Source organism: Pinus tabuliformis, chromosome 3_1 (genome assembly GCF_031772625.1).
Source record: "Pinus tabuliformis cultivar Carrire ecotype Pingquan chromosome 3_1, CPIR1, whole genome shotgun sequence".
In the NCBI taxonomy this organism is placed as follows: Eukaryota; Viridiplantae; Streptophyta; class Pinopsida; order Pinales; family Pinaceae; genus Pinus; species Pinus tabuliformis.
The window spans coordinates 116,093,264-116,118,588 of NC_142301.1; positions in this window are offsets into that span (position 1 = coordinate 116,093,264).

Genomic DNA, 25,325 nt, shown 5'->3' on the forward strand with positions numbered 1-25,325 from the left:
AAACCCTAAAAAATTTTGGCTTACACTCAATTTCAGAGCCTTCCTTGATCTTTTAGATTATCTTCACAAACTTTTAAACCCCATTCCGTGTGTTTTCTTGAGGAGTTGTTGTCCCCTTTGAAAGATAGGTAAAATGTCGTATTTTTGCATGTTAGTTGTTGTATCATGTATATAAGCCTGTTCTGGCTGTTACAAGAGGTTATATTTCTATAAATGAGTTGTTCTAACCATTTAAACATCCATCGCACTCATTTCCAAAGTTTTAAGCATTGTCGTACAAGTGTTGTCACGATCATTGCAAAGTGTATCTTAAGTGTCGCACTTGTCGTAAGTTGTCATAAAGTTGTCGCACTGACGGAAATGTATTGTCATGTGTCCTGAATGATCTATTTTTTTGTTTCATCAAGTAGTCTAAGTGTGTGATCATAGTTGAAGTCTTATCATTATTCACTGTTGATTTTTGTAGCTTGGGAGGTACTCCAAACCTTGAGGATCGAGGGTTTTGAGGAAGGATCTCCACAAATGTACTTGTGGGCTTGAACTAGTTTGGGACAAAAACTATGGAGATATTTCGACATGTGAAGGATGAGGATGATAGTACTTGTCAAGATGTATCCGATGCATCGAAAATCATCTGATTCTGAATTTTCGTTGAAGAGAAATGAATTTTTGAAGTTAAGATGGGTAAATTTGTCTAGTTGGGCAGGTCAACTTGAGGTTAAAGTAGTGCCCAAAGACAAATTCGTTGAAGCCACTTGATGCCTATAAATATAGGTCAAGTGTGGGGCATTTAGACACATCCAAGAAGAATATTTAATAGTTTACACATAAATAAAGGAAACACGATTGCAGGAATGTGTGAGTGCAGGAACACACGAATATAGGAATGTGAGTGCAAGAACATGCGAGTGCAAGAACGTGAGGGTAGGAATGCGCGAGTGTAGGTTAAGTGTGTAGTAGACTGCATGACGGTGATGCAGAAGTTGCACATGGCTAGGTATGTATTGCATTAATATGTTAAGGTTGAATTGATGCTAGTGGATGGTGTCCTAGAAGAGGACAGTTTGAAAGTATGTTAGCAGCCAATAGGAATGGTTTCCTAGGTGGTTGGATGCCCTAAATTGGAGTAGATGCTACAACAAGGATTTGTCACTCATGATTTGTTGGAGGGAAGCGTGATAGTGCCCAAGTTGGAGCTTGGTGTGCACCATATTCATGGAATTAGGTGGTTGCTAGAGTGGCAGTTGTTGAGCTCATGGGTATGATCAACCAGGGGCAGTTTGTGCAGCCCTAGACTTGCCATGTGGAGAAGGACATCTAAAAAAGAAGTTGGGCATTCCTCCTAACCCGTGTTCATTGTGGGAGATGGACATGTTGTAATGATAGGTGGCATCCCTCCGTGCCCTATGTTATTCTTCTTTGGAGCGGTGTAGGAAGACTGTAGTGGGTTGAAGTCCCCGAGTAGATGAAGAGAAGTAGTGGGAAAATTGAGAGTTGTTCACAAGTGGAGCTGTGAACAATGCAACAAGAGTCTCGATGTGTTGTGCCCTTGATGGACTAAGGCACAACTGGTGAATAGATTGGATAGTCGAGGTTTGGTGGTCATATGGACTTAGATCATTGATAGAGGTAGTGTTGAATATCAAGAGTTGAAGGATCAGACATGTATAGGGTACGACCGAGAGGAGCTGAGAGAGTCGACTGCATCAACCAAATGGATAGAGTATCTTGTTGAGGGTAGATTGGTTGTCGATGGACCGAAAATAAGCCCCAGTTTTGTATTCTTGTACTAGTGGATGTATGAGGGCCATTATCCCTAGTACGGGATCTCTATACTATTTTATTATATGTTGATTAATATAACAAATTTGGGTTGAAAAATGTAAAAATTTATCCATATTTTGTGCACTAGTAGATTTACTATTGTTTATATTCCACTGTGTAAAGTAGTATCATTGTGATTCTTGGTTTGGTAGCATCACAGATTTAAGATTCTATCCTAGACACCAAGGTCGTAGAAAAACAACATGGTATTAGAGGATGTCTAAGCTACTTTGAGGGGAAATGAATCAGAGAGTGCACAACGAAGCAACTCAGAGGGAGTTGTGGGTGTCTAGATCATGGCGCAGAGGGTTCAGCTGAAGACACAGAGATATGGTCTTGATTGGATTGGCAACGAGATTGGATGGGAGTTCTGGTCGATTGGTGGAGAGCCTGGTGAACAACAGCTTGTTGTAGGGAAGATTGCCGATCATGGAATTCCGTTGATTTTCCATGGATCATTGGGAAAACTCGAGGATTGCTTTGGCATGGATGAGATCAGGACAATCGAGATTGCTTCATGTGATGGACTACATATTGGTATCTTAGAGTCTTCATCGGATTGTGATGTTGCATATCCATGATTTGAGGGATTTTCTCATGTGGTGTTTGATCCAGGAGGATGAATTCTTGCAAGACTGTGCTAGCAGAGATCATGTAGGCTCAGAGGGAGTCTAACCTCAAAGGGAGAATCCCTATGGAGGTTTGGGATCTTCAGGTTAAGATGTGACTAGGCAGAGACACTACCGAGATTACCGGGTTCAATCTACATGGTGTGTTGCAATGATGGATGCCATATGGGCTATTGTCACTCATGATGATGGTTACTTCCTAGTCTTGGAAGTACCTCCCTCACTGAGAGGGAGTATTGATTTTTGTAGCTTGGGAGGTACTCCAAGCCTTGAGGATAGAGGGTTTGGAGGAAGGAGCTCCATGTTGACACCTAATCATGGGGATGGGGTGAACACTTGTAAATAATGGAAAATGAAGAGTCATTGGGAGGTGAAACCCAAGAGTCACTCCCTGATGTATATAACGAGGAGTAATCTTAATGAATAAACACAATTTATTTAAGGAATTACCTCCTAGCCTAACATGGTATCAGAGACAACTCCATTTTTATTTTTTATGCCCTTGTAACTCCCGCCAATTTTACAGAATCGTCACCTTGTATGCATTCTATACACCTATGCTGCCCCGATGGTTTCTCATACTATGCCTTTCTATACATTATACTCGCATTAGTGGTTTCAACCTGCACTATTGGCTCTGGTCCACTGTGGTATACCCATTGAACGCTTCCCTCTACAGTTTTTTTAATGTTGCATTTTACATTGACCACGCACAACTGCTCCCAAAACGTGGCTTCCAAATGATGCATACTCAAACCCCCCCTTCGGTGATTTCTTAAGTCTCCAATTCGACATCGAGGCCACAGGATTCCAGCGGGTCATCTGTGTGTGACTCAAGCAAAGTGATCAATAGGTCATTGTTACTATTTTTATATTTGTGTATCATATTTTCTAGAGAACAATTTATAAGGTCAGGGACACTAGAGGTATCATCGTTGCCTTTGTTGGACCGACATGTTTTGTTCTTTGCGAAAATATTGTTGTCTTTGCTTTTTTAACAGTCCCTTAACTCGATCCTCTCGCATAGAGTGGGGGTATTTGAGTTAGAGATATATCCATCTCCAATACTCATTGATCCACTCCATCTCCATTTGCCAACAATGCTAACAACAACAGTGTTTTGAACACCTCCCTCTGTGCACTGTCTCTCCACTCTAGTCGACTCCGGTCCATACCACCGCTTACGAACCTACACACATATAACTCTGCCACAGCTATGAACATGTGCTCATATAACTCCATTGCACAGTAAATACCTCCCTTCCCTCGCACTATCTCAACCCTCCATTGCACAATAAATACCTCATTTCTCTACCATTTTTTTTAATACCTCCCTTCTACTATTCAATCAATACGTTGAACCTCCTCCATATACACCTCCCATAAACCCCCTCCCCCATATACCCCCTTCCCCACATACTCCCTCTCCCAAATATACCCTCCCCCAGTAATATCTATACTCTATACATATCATATTGTAATTTTTTTTTAGACCAGAACTGCATTTTTTTACCACCAGAAGTGCAAATTTTATACATTGGAAGCAGAAGTACTTTTACAATACACAGATTTTAAAATGCATTCATTGATATCTATTGTGGGAGTGGTTTGCACTGGCAAAGAGAACTATCCAGAATGGTCGCGGAAGATCAAACACACTCTCATTTTTAATGAGTTGTGGAAAGGAGTTTGTGTAGGAGGAGACAATGAACCAACAAAGCCTACCTTAGACAAGGAATTCGCCACTTGGGAAAACAAGAACATCAAGGCCTATGCCTTGATTGCAACATCTGTAAATGAAGAGGTAAGTCACCATATTTCACCATTTTTGAATGCTCTTGAAGCCTTACAAAAATTTAAGGAACTCTATGACTCACACTCTGCGCTTGAAGTTTTCCAACTGATGATGAAATTTTTCAGCCTTGAATTACAAAATGATGATCCTCTTACTCTTGCATCAAAAGTAAAATCCATTATGCATGATATCAAAATCACTAATGCTGAACTAGACATTCCTCTGATATCTTTTTTCAAGGCACTTTATCCCACTTATTCAAATTATCTTAAGTCACTGCAAGAAAATGGAAACATCAAAGAAATTACCTTTGACTCCCTTGTGAATAAATTTGCTAAGAGAGAGAAAGATTTTGCGAAGAATACAACTCCTCAGTCTTCTGAAGAAGCTATGTGTCTTGCAAATAGAGAGAAGAATCATGCTCAAGATTCTTCCAGAGGAAGAGGTGGTCGAAGAGGAGGAGGAAGAAAAAATTTCAGAGGCGGGGGGGCAGACACTCTCAAGGAGAAAAGTCTGATCTTCATTACATACGTTGCAATAGGGATGGATCACATGATGTATCCACATGCAAGTTGCCTTGGGACAAAATTAAACAGGAAAGAAATCAACCCAAAGGTAAAACCAATGACAAAGAGAAAGGTAAAGCACTTGAATCCGCTCACTATGTTGTGGCACATTGTAATATTGGAGTAAATGAAGACTTGTTTAATGCTTCACTTGCTTCTTAGAAAAATGATTGGTTACTTGATTCAGGAGAAACTTGCCACATGAATTTTAGAAAATATTTTTTTGAAGAATTTACTGACAATGTTGATAGAGCAGTATACTTTGGAGACAAATCAAAACTCAAGCCATCAAGGCTTGGCACAATCAGGCTCAAATTGCCTAATCTTCCAGACTTTCTTCTGCATAATGTTTTATATCTCGCACAACTGAGGAGAAACTTGTTGTCCTTGGTCCACATCCACCAACAAGGACACAACATTCATATGTTTGATGGCAAGGTTGAGGTGAGAAAAGCATATCACTCACTTGTCATGACAGGGATAGAAGAAGAAAGGCTTCTCAAGCTGCACGGTACGTCTGCTCGTGCACAAAATTTCTCATACAGTTCTCATTATGTTGAAGGTACATTTCCATCAAGTCTATTATGGTATGCTAGATTTGGACACTTGAACTATGACAACCTTCGCTTGTTGAAGAAAAATGGTGTTACTGGTTTGCCTGCAATTCCTAGGAAACTTAAGCAATGTGACACTTACATTCTAAGAAAGCATATCAAACAGTCTTTTCATGATTCACATTCTAGAGCACATAGAAAACTTGAACTCATTCATTTAGATTTATGCAGTCCAATGCTTGTTCCTTCTGCAAATGGAAATAAATATATGATGACATTTATTGATGACTACACCAGAATGTGTTGGGTTTATTTATTGAAGAACAAATATGATGCTTTTCAAACATTCAAGAACTTTCATACATGGATTGAAAATGATGCACAATCTCATATTGCCTCTATTCGCAATGATAATGGAAAATAATACACTTCAAATGAATTTGAAAACTATCTTCGCCAGTATGGGATCAACCATCAAATAATTGTGCCTTATAATCCCCAATAGAACGGAGTAGCTGAAAGAATGAATAGGAGAATCTTAAATATGGTACGTTACATGATGTTTTTAAAGAATGTAAAATTGATGTTTTGGGTTGATGCAGTTCTATGTGTTGTATATATAAAGAATAGATGTCCATCTAATGCTATTAGAAACAAGACTCCTTATGACATGTGGTATGGCCACATTCCTTCGGTAAAGCATCTTAGGGTATTTGGTTCAACCTATTATGCCTTGATACCAAATGTACATAGAAACAAACTTGGTGCAATGAGTAGTATGTTTATCTTCTTGGGGTATTCAAATACCTCCAAAGCATACCGTCTCTATGATGAAGTTAATAAAAAGTTTGTTGTATCTAGAGATGTAATATTTCTTGAATCTTTCAAAGCTGAAAAAGTTGTTGAGTGGAAACTTGATCGCTTGGATAGATTCATAAATGAAAAATAATTTCAAGATTTTGATAATCAGATTCCACATCTTGAAGGGGGGATTCCTATACTGGATCAATTTGCGGAATCTTCTTCTGAAGCACTCTACCCCCCACATGAAACTCTGACCACTGATGATACTTTGAGTGATGTGATTGATAGAATTTGGAGACTCAATCTTGATTCAGTCCCAACTCAATCAATTGAGCAGCCTGGACCATCTTAGAAAGGTCCCCAAAAGGGGATGAAAAAGACACTTGAAAGTGTTCATCCCGATGAGGTTGGAAAGATGGGAATAAGAAATTCAACCAGGAAAAATGGAGGTGATGTAGATGATTCTGATTCATTTGTTGATATGGATGTTTCTTATGATTGTGAACTGAATTTGTCTACAGATTTTGAACCAACTTCCTTCAAAGCAGCCGCTTCTCATGATGAATGGAAAGAAGCAATGCAAAAGGAGTATGATGCCTTAATAAAGAATGGCACTTGGAAGCTGGTTGATCCTCCATTGGGAACCAAACCAATTGGCTGTAAGTGGGTCTACAAGAACAAGTATAAAGTTGATGGCTCACTTGACAAACACAAAGCCAGGCTTGTTGAAAAAGTGTTTGCACAGAAGGAAGGGGTTGATTATGAGGAGACTTTCCCCCCCCACATAAAAATGGGCTACCATCCAGACACTCTTTGCCTTAGAAACTCAGAATGGTTGGAAAGTCCATCAAATGGATGTAAAAACTAATTTCTTGAATGGATATCTGAAAGAGAATGTTTTTATGTCCCAGCCTGAAGGATTTTTTGTGAAGGTACATGAACATAAAGTATGCAAACTTGTGAAATCCTTGTATGGCCTCAACCAAGCACCGCGAGACTGGTATGAAAAGTTAACTGAGCATTTTCTGAAACTCAACTTCAAACATTATGATATTGATGATTTAACTTTGTCAAACATTATGATATTGATGATTTAACTTTGTCAAACATTATGATATTGATGATTTAACTTTGTTTGTCAACAAAGTTGGAAAAATAGTTATATATCTTGTGGTATATGTAGATGATCTTTTCATGACAGGGAATAATGAGAGCTACATTGCATTCGTAAAGAAGGAATTGAGGAAAGGTTTTGAAATGATGGACTTAGGCTATGTTCACTATTATCTTGGTATTGAAGTAAATCAACATCTGAAGTCTATATTCCTCTCTTAAAAGAAGTACATTGGAGATCTGTTAAACAATATTAGCATGGATGAGTGCAATCCTCTGACTACTCCATTGGAACAAAACTTAAATCTCACATCTAATGAAGGAAAATAATTTGAGGATGGAACAATGTATAGACAGCTTGTAGGAAGTCTCAACTACCTGACTATTACCAGACCAAACATTTATTTTGTTGTTGGAATCCTCTCCATGTTTATGCAAAAGTATTGTGAGGGACATTGGTCTGCTGCAAAAAGAGTTCTAAAATACTTGAAGGGAACTCAAGAATTTGGACTCAAGTATACACAAGTGGTCGAATTAAGCTTGATTGGATACTCTGATTCAGACTTCAATGGAGACAAAGAAACTGGGGTATCTACTTCTGGTTATGCTATGAGTCTTGGATCAGGAGATGTCTCCTGGAGATCACGCAAACAATCAGTTCCAACAGATTCCACAAAAGAGGCAGAATATGTGGCAACAGTTGAGGCAACAAAGGAAATCATGTGGCTCAGGAAAATTCTTGAAGATTTGCAGGTAAAACAAGTACATTCAACTCCACTCATGATTGACAATACCATTGCAATAAATTTGGCCAAGAACCCAAAGTTCCATGATCGAACAAAGCACATCAATACAAAATACCATCTTATTCAACATCATGTTTAGGCTAAGACAATCCATCTCTGCCATTGTTCCACTAATGAGCAGATTGCAGACATCTTCACCAAAGTTATTGGAAGAGAAAAGCTTGAGAGATTCAGAATGATGCTTGGACACACCGACATCCCTTCAGATAAAAGGGGGGGGATGTTGACACCTAATCTTGGGGATTGGGTGAACACTTGTAAATAATGTAAATAGTAATTAATGGAAAATGGAGAGTCATCAGGAGGTGAAACCCAAGAGTAACTCCATAATTTATATAATGAGGAGTAATCTTAATGAATAAACACAATTGATTTGAGGAGTTACCTCCTAGCCTAACACTCCGGAAATGGACTTGTGAGCTTGAAACCCAAGCTCGGGGTTTTGCACTCATCAATGTTGGGGACAAAAATATGGAGATATTTCAACAGGTGATGGATGAGGATTATAATACTCGTTGAGACAAATCCGACACATCGAAAATCATCCGATTCCAAGTTGTGGTTGAAGAGAAATGAATTTTTGAAGTCAAGATGGGTAAATTTGTCTAGTTGGGCAGGTCGGTTTGAGGTTAAAGTAGTGCCCAAAGATAAATTTGTTGGAGCTATTAGGACCATGTAATTTTCTAAGGTTGCAGAAGAAAATCAAAAAGGTAACCACAAACAAACTTTGGAAGCTGGGATCTAGCCCTGCCAGCTTTAGAGAGGTCTCTCTCTGTAAGATTTAACTTTGTTGGATTGAATATTAGGCTAGTTATGAAGTTTGAGGTTTGATTTGTATTTGAATGGTTGGTTGATAAATAGATTACCATTGGGCTATGGAGTCTGTTACATAAAATACAGATTGAATTTAGTGTCTACAGATAGATCTCACAGGGCAGGGTAGCCAAACCGAATGGATTCTTTAAGGTCTGTGGAATGGAGAAGACGAACATATTTAAGGTTCACTTAAAATATAGAGCATTGTTATCTGAATTCTATATTTAAAGATCAGAAGAAAACATAGAAATTATTCGTAATCGGGTGCAGAGTGTTGATTTAAACAAATTCTTCCCTTTATTTATCTATTGAATAATTCAGATTTGGAAAAAAAATATGTACTATAAATAGAGAAGTATAAACACATAAGATGATAGATGCACTTCACCAACAACTTGACACAAGAATCTTGTGAAAGAACTTCTGTATTACTGGTAAATCTGTTGATTCTTTAGAAAATGTACAATAGTGTTCTTCGTACAAAAACCAACATCTCTTACTTCAAATGATGAAGTATTTATAAAAATTCTAAACTAAAATATATTGAAAAAATATCAAGATTTGTTACAAATATCTCAAAATGTATTACACAAATAGAACTGAAATATAGGACATTCAAAACTAATGAATATACTTGGCACTATCGTTGTGGATTAATGGTGAAAAAGAAGAGCAGTTCAAATTTGATAGCAACTCTTATTTGATGAGGTGGCCTCCAAGTCACTAATTGTCTATGAGCTTTTACCTCTCGAAATTTTGAAAATAGGGTGGTGTAATCCCTTTGTATATCCCAAACCATAAAAGCTGTTATAAAACAGAGAGATTTTTTTGTACAATATGATGTTGACAAAAAAACATCTTTTAGTTTTTGAAAATTCATTTCCACCTGCTCGGAAACTGCATTTGAAAATACTGACTAAAAACAGAAAAATTTCGGGAAAATATGCCTGCAAAGATTCATATGAATCTCCCAAACCATAATAATTGTTAGAAAACTGAGAGAGTTTTTTGTACATGAGGATTTTGTAAAAAAAAACCTCTTTCTGTTTCTGAAAATTCATTCTCATATTTTTGTAAACTATGTTTGAAATTACTGTTTTGTATAGGGAAAAAAACATAGTTTTAACTGATCATGAAACGAACATATGACATGGAGGCTGGAGGTGACATGGAGGTGAGGGATGATGTGGAGGCACATGGTTGGAAGAAAGGAAGTGGGGTCCACAAGGGTGATGTGGATAAATGACGTGGAGGTGAGTGGGGACAACAGTCCAAGTGGCAGGCAGTGAGTGGTGCGAGAGTGGGTAGTGGTAGGGGAATGGAGGTTGAGTGGGGGGTGACGTTAGCGGGAAGGTGGGTTATGGTGGGAACGACGAAAACTGCTTTTGCTGGGAGGGGGGGTTCTGAAATCATGAGGGGAAGACACGTAGGGAAACCACTTTTCGGACCCCCCCCCCCGCCCCTCGTTGTTAAAGAGAATCGTAGCGGGTGGGTCCGAAAAGGCTTTAGAGCCATTAGATTAAAATGAAATCGCGATCGGGAATGGGAAGGTGTGCAAGGTTTACAGCCATTTAACCACATATGACAAATCTCCATTTTTCATTTTCAACTTTGCACTAAAATCAAAGCTATAGTACCAAGGCCTTATTACAATTTATTTAATCACATTTAAATGATGAGATTAATTTAATCTAAACATACTTTATTATCCTCTAATGTTACATTTTGACTTGCAAGCATATTTTTTTATTTTTCTTAAGGTTTTGACCTTTTTTTGGAAATAATTTACAACATGGAATATTATTTACAACATTTCAAACATAATAATGATAAGTTATAATCAAAAGACCCTATAAAAATCATAGGACCCTAACATAGTTGGGGATGGCACTCTCCTTGTGAGGTGTCAAGAACACTGTAGACTAGTAGCCTGATCCATTGGGCTGATCCCAAATTTGCAACCTGCTCTGTCATAAAAACCTTTGTGACTGAAAATCTTCAAACTAGAATCAAAACCATTCTGCACACTAAAAACTGTATTTCTATCTAAAACTGAAATTGGAAAGAATGCTTGAAAAAATGCTTAGGGGACTGAGCCTATTTGCACATTTCTACCTATTCTATACTGTTGGAAATCATGTTGAATCAAATAATACAAAAATGCCAATGAAGCCAGTTGAGTAGCTGCTGAAAGAAGTGGACTGCTTGACTGCTTGTTAGTACAATAAAAAGGAAAACTTGATTTTTTTTTCCATAAAATCAAATCTCTAGAGTGCAATGGAAAATGTTGTTGGATCTGGTCATGAAAACATGATTGAACACTTGAGCTGAAAAGAACCTCCATGTGGTTTGCTATAGGATCAGTAAAGGCATGATTAATTAGTTTAACCTACAGGTCTTCATTGACTGATTGAGCATGGAAGATTTCATCAGTTGTATTTTCAAGGTTAAACCTTGATTCCTATTGTTCAATTTCAGCCTTATGTTAAAAAACAAAGCTCTCATCAATTTGCAAATCGAAAGGCAATACAATCTCCTCTTGTTTTGGAGAAGGAAGATTTTATAAGAACTGTTTAGGATCTTGGAAACTATATGACTGAATCTGAAAATCCAAAAGTTTAATACCTTTCTTAAATCTTTCAGCAATTAACTCAAGAAAACAAATTTTACCTTCACGAGAAATTTTTCTCGTTTTCAAACAATGAAACACAACCGTTGAAAAAGCTTCATCAATTTGAAAATTTGTTAACGTATCCCTGAATTCTTTTAAAACTTCACCATATCTAGGGTTTACCACATACCCTGTCATGTTGCTTTGCAAGAAATATGATCAATATGCAGTGGAGTTGCCATGAATGCTCTAAAATATGGATTCTTTGACAGTGGAGTCACAATAAAAACTTTGAAGCTCTGGATACTTTGAACGTGGAGTCGTCAGGTGAATGATACAACCTTCTTGTGTCTGATCACTATCCACCACCAGTTATCAAATCTGGAACTTGATATACTTTTTTGGGTTCGTCCCCAATATGGTCGCCAGAATGTTAGCACTCTATAATTTTCTGAGGTTGCAGAAGAAAATCACAAAGGTAACCACAAACCAACTTTGGAAGCTAGGCTCTAGCCCTAACTGCTTCAGAGAGGGCTCTCTTTGTAAGATTTAACTTTGTTGGATTGAATATTAGGCTAGTTATGAAGTTTGAGGTTTGATTTGTTTTTGAATGGTTGGTTTATAACTAGATTACCATTGGGCTATGGAGTCTATTACATAAATACAGATTGACTTGAGTGTCTACAGATAGATCTCACAGGGCAGGGTAGCCAACCGAATGGATTCTTTAAGGTCTGTGGAATGGAGAAGAAGAACAAATTTAAGGTTCACTTCAAATATAGAGTATTGTTACTTGAATTTTATATTTAAAGAACATAAGAAAACATAGAGATTATTCGTAGCGGGGTGAAAAGTGTAGATTTAAACAAATTCTGCCCTTTATTTATCTATTGAATAATTCAGATTTGGAAAACAAATATGTGCTATGAACAGAGAAATATAAACACATTATATGATAGATGCACTTCACTAACAACTTGACACAAGAATCCTACGAAAGAGCTTATGTATTACTGGTAAATCTGCTGATGCTTCAGAAAATATACAATAGTGTTATTCGTACAAAAACCAACATCTCTTACTTCAAATGATGAAGTATTTATAAAAATTCTAAACTAAACATCTTGAAAAAATATCAATATTTGTTACAAATATCTCAAACTGTATTACACAAATAGAACCGAAATATAGGACATTCAAAACTAATGAATCTACTTGGCACTATCTTTGTGGATTATTGGTGACAAAGAAAAGCAATTCGAATTTTATAGCAACTCTTATTTGATTAGGTGGCCTCCAATTCACTAACTGTCTTTGAGCTTTTTCCTCTCGAAATTCTGAAAAATAGGGTCCTGTAATTCCTTTGTATATCCAAAACCATAATATATGTTATAAAATGGAGAGAAGCTTTTGTACATGATTATGTTGAAAACAAAAGAAACTTTCAATTTTTGAAAATTCATTTCAACCTACTCAGACACTGCATTTGAAAATACTGGCGAAAAACAGGAAAATTCGGGAAAATATACCTGCAAAGATTCATCTGAATTTCCCAAACCATAATAGATGTTAGAAAATTGAGAGACGTTTTTGTACATGAGGATTTTATCAGAAAAAACCTCTTTCTATTTCTGAAAATTCGTTCTCAGATTTTTGTAAACCATGTTTGAAATTATTGTACTGTATAGGGAAAAAAACATAGTTTTAACTGATTATGAAATGAACATATGACATGGAGTTGGGGGACGATATGGAGGAACATGGTTGGAGGAAATTAAGTGGGGTCCACAAGGGTGATGTGGGGAAATGATGTGTAGGTGAGTGGGGACAACAATACAAGTGGCAGACAGTGAGTGGTGCGGAAGTGGGTGGTAGTAGGGGAATGGTGGTTGAGTGGGGGGTGACGTTAGCGGGCAGGTGGGTTACGATAGGAATGGAAGAAAACCTATTTCGGAGGGGGGTCATAGTTGTTTGTGGTATTAGAGGGGGGGGGGGGGGGGGGGGGGGTCTAAAATCATGAGGGGACAACACGTAGCGGCAGGGAAACTACTTTTCGAAACTCCCCCTCGTCGTTAAAGAGAATCATAGCGGGTGGGGGTCCGAAAAGGCTTTAGAGTCGCTGGATTAAAACAAAATCGCGATCGGGCACAGGAAGGTGTGTAAGGTTTACCACCATTTAACCACATACGACAAATCTCCATTTGTCGTTTTGAACTTTGCACTAAAATCAAAGCTATAGTACCAAGACCTTATTACAATTTATTTAATCACATTTAAATGATGTGATTAATTTAATCTAAACATAATTTATTATCCTCTAATGTTGCATTTTGACTTGCAAGCATATTTTTTTATTTTCTTAAGGTTTTGACATTTTTTTTGGAAATAATTTACAACATGGAATATTATTTACAACATTTCAAACATAGTAATGATCAACTATAATCAAATGATCCTATAAAAATTATAGGACCCTAACATAGGCTACCGCTGGGGATGGCACTCTCCTTGTGAGGTGGCAAGAACACTGTAGACTAGTAGCCAGATCCATTGGGCCGATCCCAAATCTGCAACTTGCTCTTTCATAAAAACCTCTGTGATTGTAAATCTTCAAACTGGAATCAAAACCATTCTGTACACAAAAAACTAAACTGCTATCTGAAACTGAAACTAGAAAGAATGTTTGAAAAAATGCTCAGGGGAATGAGCTTATTTTCACACTGCTACCTACTCTATACTGTTGGAAATTATGCTGAATCAAATAATACAAAAATGCCAATGAAGAAAATCAAGTAGTTGTTGAAAGAAGTGGACTGCTTGACTGCTTGTTAGTACAATCAAAAGGAAAACTTGATTTTTTGTCAATAAAATCAAAGCTGTAGAGTGCAATGGAAAACGTTGTTGGATCTAGTCATGAAAACATGATTGAACACTTGAGCTAAAAAGAACCTCCATGTAGTTTTCTATAGGATTAGTAAAGGCATGATTAATTAGTTTACCTTGCAGGCCTTCATTGACCGATTGAGCATGGAATATTTCATCAGTTGTATTCTCAAGGTTAAACCTTGATTCCAATTGTTCAGTTTCAACCTTATGTTAAAAAACAAAGCTCTCATCAATCTGCAAATCGAAAGGCAATACAATCTCCTCTTGTTTTGGAGAAGGAAGGTTTTCTAAGAATTGTTTAGGATCTTGGAAACTATATGACTAAATCTGAAAATCCAAAAGTTCAATACCCTTCTTAAATCTTTTAGCAATTAACTCAAGGAAACAAATTTTACCTTCAGGAGAATTTTTTCTCGTTTTCAAACAATGAAACAGGGCTGTTGAAAAAGCTTCATCAATTTGAAAATCCGTTAACATGTCCCTGTATTCTTTTAAAACTTCACCATATCTAGCGTTTACCACATACCCTGTCATGTTGCTTAGCAAGAAATCTGATCAATATGCAGTGGAGTCGCCATGAATTCTCTAAAATTTGGATTCTTTGACAATGGAGTCACACTAGAAACTTTGAAGCTTTGGATACTTTGAACGTGGAGTCGATAGGTGAATGATACAACCTTCTTGTGTCTGATCACTGTCCACCATCAATAATCAGATCTGGAACTTGATACACTTTTCTAGGCTCGTCCCAGTATGGTCGCCAGAATTTTAGTACTCAGTAATTTTTTGAGGTTGCAGAAGAAAATCATAAAGGTAACCACAAACCAACTTTGGAAGCTTGGCTCTAGCCCTGCTAGCTTTAGAGAGGGATCTCTATGTAAGATTTAACTTTGTTGGATTGAATATTAGGCTAGTTATGAAGTTTGAGGTTTGATTTGTATTTGAATGGTTAGTTGATAACTAGATTACCATTGGGCTATTGAGTCTGTTACATAAAATATAGATTGACTGCAATGTCTACAGATAGATCTCACAGGGCAGGGTAGCCAAACCAAATGGATTCTTTAAGGTCTGTGAAATGGAGAAGAAGAACATATTTAAGGTTCACTTCAAATATAGAGCATTGTTACCTGAATTCTATATTTAAAGATCAGAAGAAAACATAGAAATTATTCATAGCCGGGTGCAGAGTGTAGATTTAAACAAATTCTACCCTTTATTTATCTATTGAATAATTCAGATTTGGAAAACAAATATGTGCTATAAACAAAGAAATATAAACACATAAGATGATAGATGCACTTCACCAACAACTTGACACAAGAATCCTGTGAAAGAGCTTTTGTATTACTGGTAAATCTGCTGATGCTTAAGAAAATATACAATAGCGTTCTTCGTACAAAAACCAACATGTCTTATTTCAAATTGTTAGTGCTTGGAATTCACCTAGGCTGAGATAGACAAACTCTCAAGGCTACATCAAACCATTTCACCTCGTAGCTAGCCCTACGAGGTATGAGAAGGCTCTCTCGGGTCAAATTTGATAGATCTTATAATATAATAAGGCTGACCAATTAGGATCAAAGATATTAGGCTAGTAAATTGATAGAGGGGGGTTGATTTAAAGATTTTTGGGTTTTTTGGTGGCAATTGGAGGGAGTGCAATTTAGGGTGCGGGGATGGAGCACAGTTTTTGCAGGGGGTTCTTTGGGGCAAGGTAGGAACTTGTGCTGATGCCTTTGACTTGGATGAGTGATCAGGGAAGAAAGAGAGGAGGTTAAAGAGGGCAAACAAGGACTTTGAATCCTCTTTAAACAGTGGAAAACATATATATTGAACAGAATTAAAAGCTGAGCATGGCATGCATGAATTCAAACTTTATCACTTCATCTTGTTCAATTAGCAGCAAAGAAAGAGAGATGTAACACATAAACAAACTTACAGTAACAATTAGAAGACACACCATCAACACAATGATCCACAAGAATCCACAATGAAGTCTGCAAAACCCTGGCCTTCCTTTCCTTAAATTGCAGAAGTAGATGTACAATACACAATAATGCTTTCTCCCACAAGAGTCCAACCATGAAAATGAGAAGGAGAGAGCATAATATAGACCATCTAGACCATCTAACTCCTTTCCCCACCTCTAGGGGTCGAGCTCAGCTTCCTAGGAGCAGTTTGAACTAATTCTAAACTAAGAACTAGAAAATAGGCAGCCCAACAACTTGCCTCTATTACTTAGCTAACTCATCCATGCATTAATTTTTCACTTTTTACATCATGGAAGCTTCTAGAAGGGTAAAGAAAGATAAAAACTACCAAAGTGCCATGAAAATATTACATTTATCCTTCATCTACAAGTAAAAATAGTCAACCATAGTCAAAACAGTGTTTTTTGACCAAAAATGTGAATTCTGGCAAATCTGGAAGTTCTGGTCGCGCCCCTGGAAGTTCTGGTCGCGCCCCTTCCCAGCTGTTTTTGAGTGGGTTCCACTGGTCCAAATCAGATGCAAGATGGCTCATTGGAAAGCTTGGCCTGTCTACTTTCCATCCCAAGTGGAATTTCTGAATTTGGTGTTGATTTGACCCCTCAAAAACCATTTCTCCCAAGGTCACTTTCTGCAACTCAAAAAGTGGGCAGAAAGTCATTTTTTAGGTGTATTTTGAGCTTTTGGAGGCTCAAAACTCAAAATCAGGCTTCTCCCAAGTATTGGTAATTTTTATTTTTGAATTCCCTTTCCAAAAATGCCAAGTTTTCAAAATTCCGAGCAGCCTTTCAAACTGGTCTCACCCGGGGTGAGACCAGTTCTTGGGAAAAACCTGTAAATTGCACAAAAAATTCACAAATGACAAAATTTTCTCCAAATTTCTTGAAATTTGGGCTGGGAGTCCCCAATCAAGTACCATGCTGAGTCAAAGAGGCTTTCGCCAAAGTTTGGAGTGGATCGGGCGTTTTCCTTCGTTTTTGTGCTTTGGCCAACCGTCCTTGGAGCACCTTTGTTCTCGCCGGTATTTTTGACATTTCTCTCAAACCATGACACCTGTGTAAAAAGTGAAAGAGGCTTTTCTTCCTTGGCATGTTGTGGACAAAAACCTCTCTCAGTTTTGCAAAATTCATCTTTGATTGCTCTGGAACATCATTTGAGTGCGACTTGTCCCGGTGTGTGAAGCAAGGAATTTTGTCGAAATGAAGCGGAATGAAGGGGACAGAGGGCTTCTAAATTCTTGGGGAAATTTTTGGGAGTGGGGAGGGATGTTAGGAAGTAGGGGAAAGTGGAATCTCAGTGATTGAGTGAGGGGAAGGGGTTGAAAAGGGCAAAACACAGGCCAAACCTAGAAAATTGTCAGATTGTAGCTAGAAACTAGGGTTTGTGCAAAAATGAGGAATTTGGCGGATCTAAGGGATGGGAAGTGTTTGATAAGGTACTTTAAGGATAGGGGAAGGTGTATGAACATCAGGAAACAAGTTTTGCCGGTGATTTGACCATCCAAGAGAAATTAGCTTCAAAACCCTAGGAGAGGGAAATGACCTTGCCTGGGCGCAACTGAAGCATGAACAAGGTATAAAATGACTCATTAGACACTGAGATGATAATGAAAACCCTTTGAATGATGATAGACTCAGCTGAATGATGACATGGACTGACATTTGGGAAAACCCTAGACCTAATGCCTAGTGACCAAATTTTGCTTGAAAACTCTTTGAAATGACAAAATTTGACCTTGACACTTCAAAATCACTTTGTAAGAGCACATTTGATCACTGTAGGAAGGCTGGAAAGACTGACACTAACACAAATGACGAAGTATTTATAAAAATTCTAAACTAAAATATCTTGAAAAAAAATCAAGATTCGTTACAAATATCTCAAACTGTATTACACAAATAGAACTAAAATATACGACATTCAAAACTAATCAATCTACTTGGCATTATATTTGTGCATTGTTGGTGACAAAGAAGAACACTTCAAATTTGATAGCAACTCTTATTTGATGAGGTGGCCTCCAAGTCACTAAATTTCTCTGAGCTTTTTCCTCCCGAAATTCTGAAAAATAGGGTCCTATAATCTCTTTGTATACCCAAAACCATAATAGATGTTATAAAACGGAGAGAGGTTTTTGTACACGATGACGTTAAAAACAAACAGCTCTTTCAGTTTTTGAAAATTCATTTCCACCTGCTTGGAACCTACATTTGAAAACACTGGCTAGAAATAGGAAAATTAGGGAAAATATACCTACAAAGATTCATCTGAATCTCCCAAACCATAAAAAATGTTAGAAAAATGAGAGAGGTTTTTGTACATGAGGATGTTATCAGAAAAAACCTCTTTCCATTTTTGAAATTTAGTTCTCATATTTTTGTAAACTATGTTTGAAATCACAGTGTTATATAGGGTAAAAAACATAGTTTTAACTCATCATGAAACGAACATATGACGTGGAGGCAGGAGGTGAAATGGAGGTGGGGGATGATGTGGAGGAACATGGTTGGAGGAAAGGAAGTTGGTTCCACAAGGGTGATGTGGAGAAATGACATGTAGGTGAGCAAGGACAACAATCCAAGTGGCAGGCAGTGAGTAGTGCGGGGGTGGGTGGCTGTAGGGGAATGACAGTTGAGTGGGGGGTGACATTAGCTGGAAGGCAGGTTATAGAGGGAACGACGAAAATCACTTTCGGAGGGGGGTGCAAGCTTTACCGCCATTTAACCATATACGACAAATCTCCATTTGTCGTTTTGAACTTTGCACTAAAATCAAAGCTATAGTACCAAGGCCTTATTAAAATTTATTTAATCACATTTAAATGTCGTGATTAATTCAATCTAAACATACTTTATTATCCTCTAATGCTGCATTTTTACTTGCAAGCATATTTTTGTTATTTTTCTTAAGGTTTTGACCTTTTTTGGAAAGAATTTACAGCATGGAATATTATTTACAATATTTCAAACATAATAATGATAAGCTATAATCAAACAATCCTATAAAAATTATAGGACCCTAAGATAGGCTCCAGCTAGGGATGGAAATCTCCTTGTGAGGTGTCAAAAACACCGTAGACTAGTAGCCTGATCCATTGGGCCGATCCCAAATCTGCAACCTACTATGTCATAAAAACCTTTATGACTGAAAATCTTCAAACTAGAATCAAAACCATTTTGCACACTAAAAACTGTACTGCTATCTGAGACTGAAACTGGAAAGAATGCTTGAAAAATGATCAGGGGGCTGAGCTTATTTTCACACTACTACCTACTCTATACTGTTGGAAATCATGTTGAACCAAATAATACAAAAATTCCAATGAAGCCAGTCAAGTAGTTGCTGAAAGAAGTGGATTGCTTGTTAGTACAATCAAAAGGACAACTTTATTTTTTGTCCATAAAATCAACGTTGTAGAGTGCAATGGCAACTGCTATTGGATCTGGTCATGAAAACATGATTGAACACTTGAGCTGAAAAGAACCTCCTTGTAGTTTTCTATAGGATAAAAAAAAAGCATGATTAATTAGTTTACCTTGTAGGCCTTCATTGAATGATTGAGCATGAAAAATTTCATCAGTTGTATTCTCAAGGTTAAACCTTGATTACAACTATTCAGTTTTAGCCTTATGTTAAAAAACAAAGCTCTCATCAATCTGCAAATTGAAAGGCAATACAATCTCCTCTTGTTTTGGAGAAGGAATATTTTCTAAGAACTATTTAGGATCTTAGAAACTATATGACTAAATCTGAAACTCCAAAAGTTCAATACCCTTCTTAAATCTTTTAGCAATTAATTGACGAAAACAAATTTTACCTTCAGGAGAAATTTTTCTCGTTTTCAAACAATGAAACATGGTTGTTGAAAAAGCTTCATCAATTTGAAAATCTATTAATGTATCCCTAAATTCTTTTAAAAATTCACCATATCTAGGGTTTACCAAATACTCTGTCATGTTGCTTAGCAAGAAATCTGATCAATATGCAGTGGAGTCGCCATGAATGCTCTAAAATCTGGATCCTTTGACAGTGGAGTCACACTAAAAACTTTGAAGCTCTGTATACTTTGAATGTGGATTCATCGGGTGAATGATACAACCTTCTTATGTCTGATCACTATCCACCATCAGTAATCAGATCTGGAACTTGATACACTTTTATGGGCTCATCCCCAGTATGGTCGCCAGAATGTTAGCACTCTGCAATTTTTTGAAGTTGAAGAAGAAATTCACAAAGGTAAACAAAAACCAACTTTAGAAGCTAGGATCTAGCCCTGCCATCTTCAGAGAGGGCTCTCTCTATAAGATTTAACTTTCTTGGATTGAATATTAGGCTAGTTATGAATTTTGAGGTTTGATTTGTATTTGAATGGTTGGTTGATAACTAGATTACCATTGGGCTATGGAGTCTGTTACATAAATACATTTTGACTTTAGTGTCTACAGATAGATCTCACAAGATAGGGTAGCCAAACTGAATGGATTCTTTAAGGTCTGTGGAATGGAGAATAAGAACAAATTTAAGGTTCACTTCAAATATAGAGCATTGTTACTTGAATTCTATTTTTAGAGATCAGAAGAAAACATAGAAATTATTCGTAGCTGGGTGTAGAGTGTAGATTTAAACAAAATTTGTCCTTTATTTATCTATTGAATAATTCAGATTTTGAAAACAAATATGTGCTATAAACAGAGAAATATAAACACATGATACGATAGATGCACTTCACCAACAACTTGACAAAATAATCCTATGAAAGAGCTTTTGTATTACTGGTAAATCTGTTGATGCTTAAGAAAATATACAATAGTGTTCTTCATACAAAAACCAACATCTCTTACTTCAAATTATGAAGTATTTATAAAAATTCTAAACTAAAATATCTTGAAAAAATATCAAGATTTGTTACAAATATCTCAAACTATATTACATAAATAAAACTGAAAAGAGCACATTTAAAACTAATGAATCTACTTGGCACTATCTTTGTGGATTGCTGGTGACAAAGAAGATAAATTTGAATTTGATAGCAACTCTTATTTGATAAGGTGTCCTCCAAGTCACTAACTATCTTTGAGCTTTTTCCTCTCGAAATTATGAGAAATAGGGTCCTATAATCCCTTTGTATATCGCAAACCACAATAGCTATTATAAAGTGGAGAGAGGTTTTTGTACATGATGATGTTGGAAACAAATGAATCTTTCAGTCTTTGAAAATTCATTTCCACTTGCTCGGACACAGCATTTGAAAATACTGACTAAAAACAAGAAAATTTGGGAAAATATGTTTGCAAAGATTCATCCGAATATCCCAAGGCATAATAGCTGTTAGAAAACTGAGAGAGGTTTTTGTACATGAGGATGTTATCAGTAAAAACCTCTTTCTGTTTTTGAAAATTCTTTCTCAGATGTTTGAAATTACTGTGTTGTTTAGGGAAAAAAACATAGTTTCAACTGATCATGAAACAAACCTATGATGTGGAGGCGGGAGGTGACATGGAGGTGGGGGATGATGTGGAGGCACATGGTTGGAGAAAAGGAAGTGGGGTCCGTAAGGGTGATGTGGAGAAATGACTTGGAGACGAGTGGGGACAACCATCCAAGTGGCAGGCAGTGAGTGGTGCGGGAGTGGGTGGCAATTGAGTGGGGGGTGACGTTAGCGGGAAGGCGAGTTACGACGGGAACGATGGAAACCACTTTCGGAGGGGGTCAAAGCTGTTTGTAGTATTAGAGGGGGGGGGATTCGAAATCGTGAGGGGAAGACACATAGTGGCGGGGAAACCACTTTCTGGACCCCTCCTCGCCATTAAAGGGAATCATAGTGGGGGGCACGGGGGGGGGGGGGGTGGGGGTACGAAAAGGCTTTAGAGCCGTTGGATTAAAACGAAATTGCGATCGGGTCTAGAAGGTGTGCAAGGTTTACCACCATTTAACCACATATGACAAATCTCCATTTGTCGTTTTGAACTTTGCACTAAAATCAAAGCTATAGTACCAAGGTCTTATTACAATTTATTTAATCACATTTAAATGATGTGATTAATTTAATCTAAACATACTTTATTATCCTCTAATACTGCATTTTGACTTGCAAGCATTTTTTTATTTTTATTTTCTTAAGGTTTTGACCTTTTTTTGGAAATAACTTACAATATGAAATATTATTCACAACATTTCAAAGATAGTAATGATAAGCTATAATCAAATGATCCTATAAAAATTATAGGACCCTAACAAGAGCCACTTGATGCTTATAAATATAGGTCAAGTGTGAGGAATTTAGACACATCCAAGAAGCATATTTCATAGTCTACACATCAAGAAAGGCAACGCGAATGCGGGAACGTGTGAGTGTAGGAACGCAAGTGCAGGAACGTGAGTGAAGGAACGCATGAGTGCAGGAACACAAGTGTAGGCAATGCGAGTGCAAGCTAAGCATGTAGTATAATACACTAGGGTGACGCAGAAGCTTCACAAGGCTAGGTATGCATTGTATTGATGTGTTAAGGTTGAATTGATGCTAGTTGATGATGTCCTAGGAGAGGAAATTTTGAAAGTTTGTTAGCAGCCAAGAGGAAGGGTTTCCTAGGTGGTTGGATGCCCTGACCAAGCGTAGATGCTGCAGTAAGTATTGGTCACTCATGGTCTGTTTACGGCCATTGTGAGGGTGAACCAAGTGTGAGCAGTGGATTGGGAATTTATGGTCTGTTAGAGGGTAGTGTGATAGTACCCAAGTTGGAGCCTAATGTGTACCATATTCATGGACTTAGGTGGTTTCTAGAGTGGTAGTTTTTGAGCTCATGGGTCTGATAAAATAGGAGAAATTTGTGCAACCCTAGACTTGCCATGTAGAGAAGGACATCTACAACAGAAGTTGGGGAGTCCTCCTAGCCCGTATTCATTGTGGGAGATGGAAATCTTGCAGTGATAGGTGGAAACCCTCTGTGCCGTATGATAGTCTTCATTGGAGCAACACAAGAAGGTTATAGTGGGCTGAAGTCCTTGAGTAGCAATAGTGGGCAGATTGAGAGTTGTTCACAAGTGGAGCTGTGAACAAATCGACATGAGTCTTGATATGTTGTGCCCTTGATGGACTAAGGAAAAACTAGTGAGTAGATTAGATAACCGAGGTTCAATGGTTAGATGCTTTGGATCGTTGATAGAGAAAGTGTTGTAGATCATGAGCCAAAGGACTGGATAGTACAGGGTACGACTGAGAGGAGCTGAGAGAGTCGATTGTATCAGCCAGATGGTTAGAGTATCTTGTTGAGGGTAGATTAGTTATCGATGGAACAAGACCAAGCCCCATTTTTGTATTCTTATAGTAGTGGATGTATGAGAGCCATTATCCCTAGTACATGATCCTTATACTGTTGTATTATATGTTGATTAATATAACAAAGTTGGATTGAAAAATGTAAAATGTCGTCCATATTTTGTGCACTAGTATATTTAATGTTGTTTATATTTCGTTGTGCAAAGTAGTATCGTTGTGATTCTTGGTTTGGTAGCATCAAAGATTTAATATTCTATCCTAAACACCAAGGTCGTGGAAAAACAACATTCACATCAGTGTCACCCATCCCACACTTAGTCATTTTTTGAAAGGCTTCCTGACCAAGGAACCTAGCTTTACTTGGCCTCCCTGAACTACGCACTATGTAGTCTTAGTCCTTGTTATAGCACCATTTACTGCTCTTGGTAGATCTGATGCTCTAATTATGGCCTAGAGCAGCCCTTCCTTCCAGACTTGGTCCAAAATATAAAAAACAGTGTTTTGTTCCCTATACGCTATTTTTTCCCTGTGATAAAAGCGTGTACATGCCGGTCAACATATACCCAACCCATGTACACATGTTAAAACACTTAAAAAAATTAAATTTCCTTAATTTCCAGGCGGAGTTCACAGGTTTTACTTGTTACTCACCTCCTATTTCCCGTGGCCCAACTATTTCCCAACTGAAAATCTAATTTGGATAAGTATAAATAAACCTCCATAGGAAGGCCTTAAGGGAGAAGATATGAGATATTGATACTATAGTGAGATTATCCCTGATTGAGTCTGATGAAATTCCTGTGCCTCGTGTACTCCCCAAAGCTTCAAGAAACCCTTGTTTCCTTGTTGGAGATATCCTTCATCTTTCTTGAAGATATCCTTGTATTGGTGATGGAGGAAGATTGCTAAGGTTGGGAAAGGACAGATTTGGAGGATGGTTCTGCTTGGAGCCGAAGAAGGACTCCGTTCGTATTTCTCCACTTTACTTGTAGCTAACTTCAATAAAGGAATGTTGTTCTGTTTTCGATATTAAATTTGTTTATGCATATATTTATATTGTAATTCGTTTATGAATCTTACATTGATGCATAATTGTTCATTTGTTTATATGATTTAAGTTAATATCATGAATATGCTTTATGTTTCTATTGCTGTATATGTTTCATTTGAATAATTTTTAGGTTTCAAAGATATCAAGAGAAGCTGAGGGTTTTCACCCTGTGGGATCTACTCAAACGTAGGACTCCCGGGTAAGGAAACTCTTACACAGTTCAGTAGAATAGGCATTTAGGTTGATTGCGAGAGAATTTCTTGTTGTGGTTTGCCCTCCGCTCTATTGGGGTTCTCAACCTAATACCCTAGGGTTGTCTCACCCGCAACAAAATTGGTGACTCCGCTAGGGATAAAATTCTTGTTATTTCTGGTTTGGGTTGCTTGTTCTCAATCAGGGTTCAATTTCTTGATTGCTTTCTTTTATTGTGTTGTTTGATCCATTAGTGTGCCAGGCATCAAGTTTGATCTTCTTGATCAGACTTTGATTTTTGTTTTTTCCTAATTAAGCTTTGTATACACTGTTTTCTTAGGTTACAGTTGTGTATACACATAGGTTTCTTCAAGCAGACTCGCGTATACGCGAGTTTCTTGTATTAGAAAT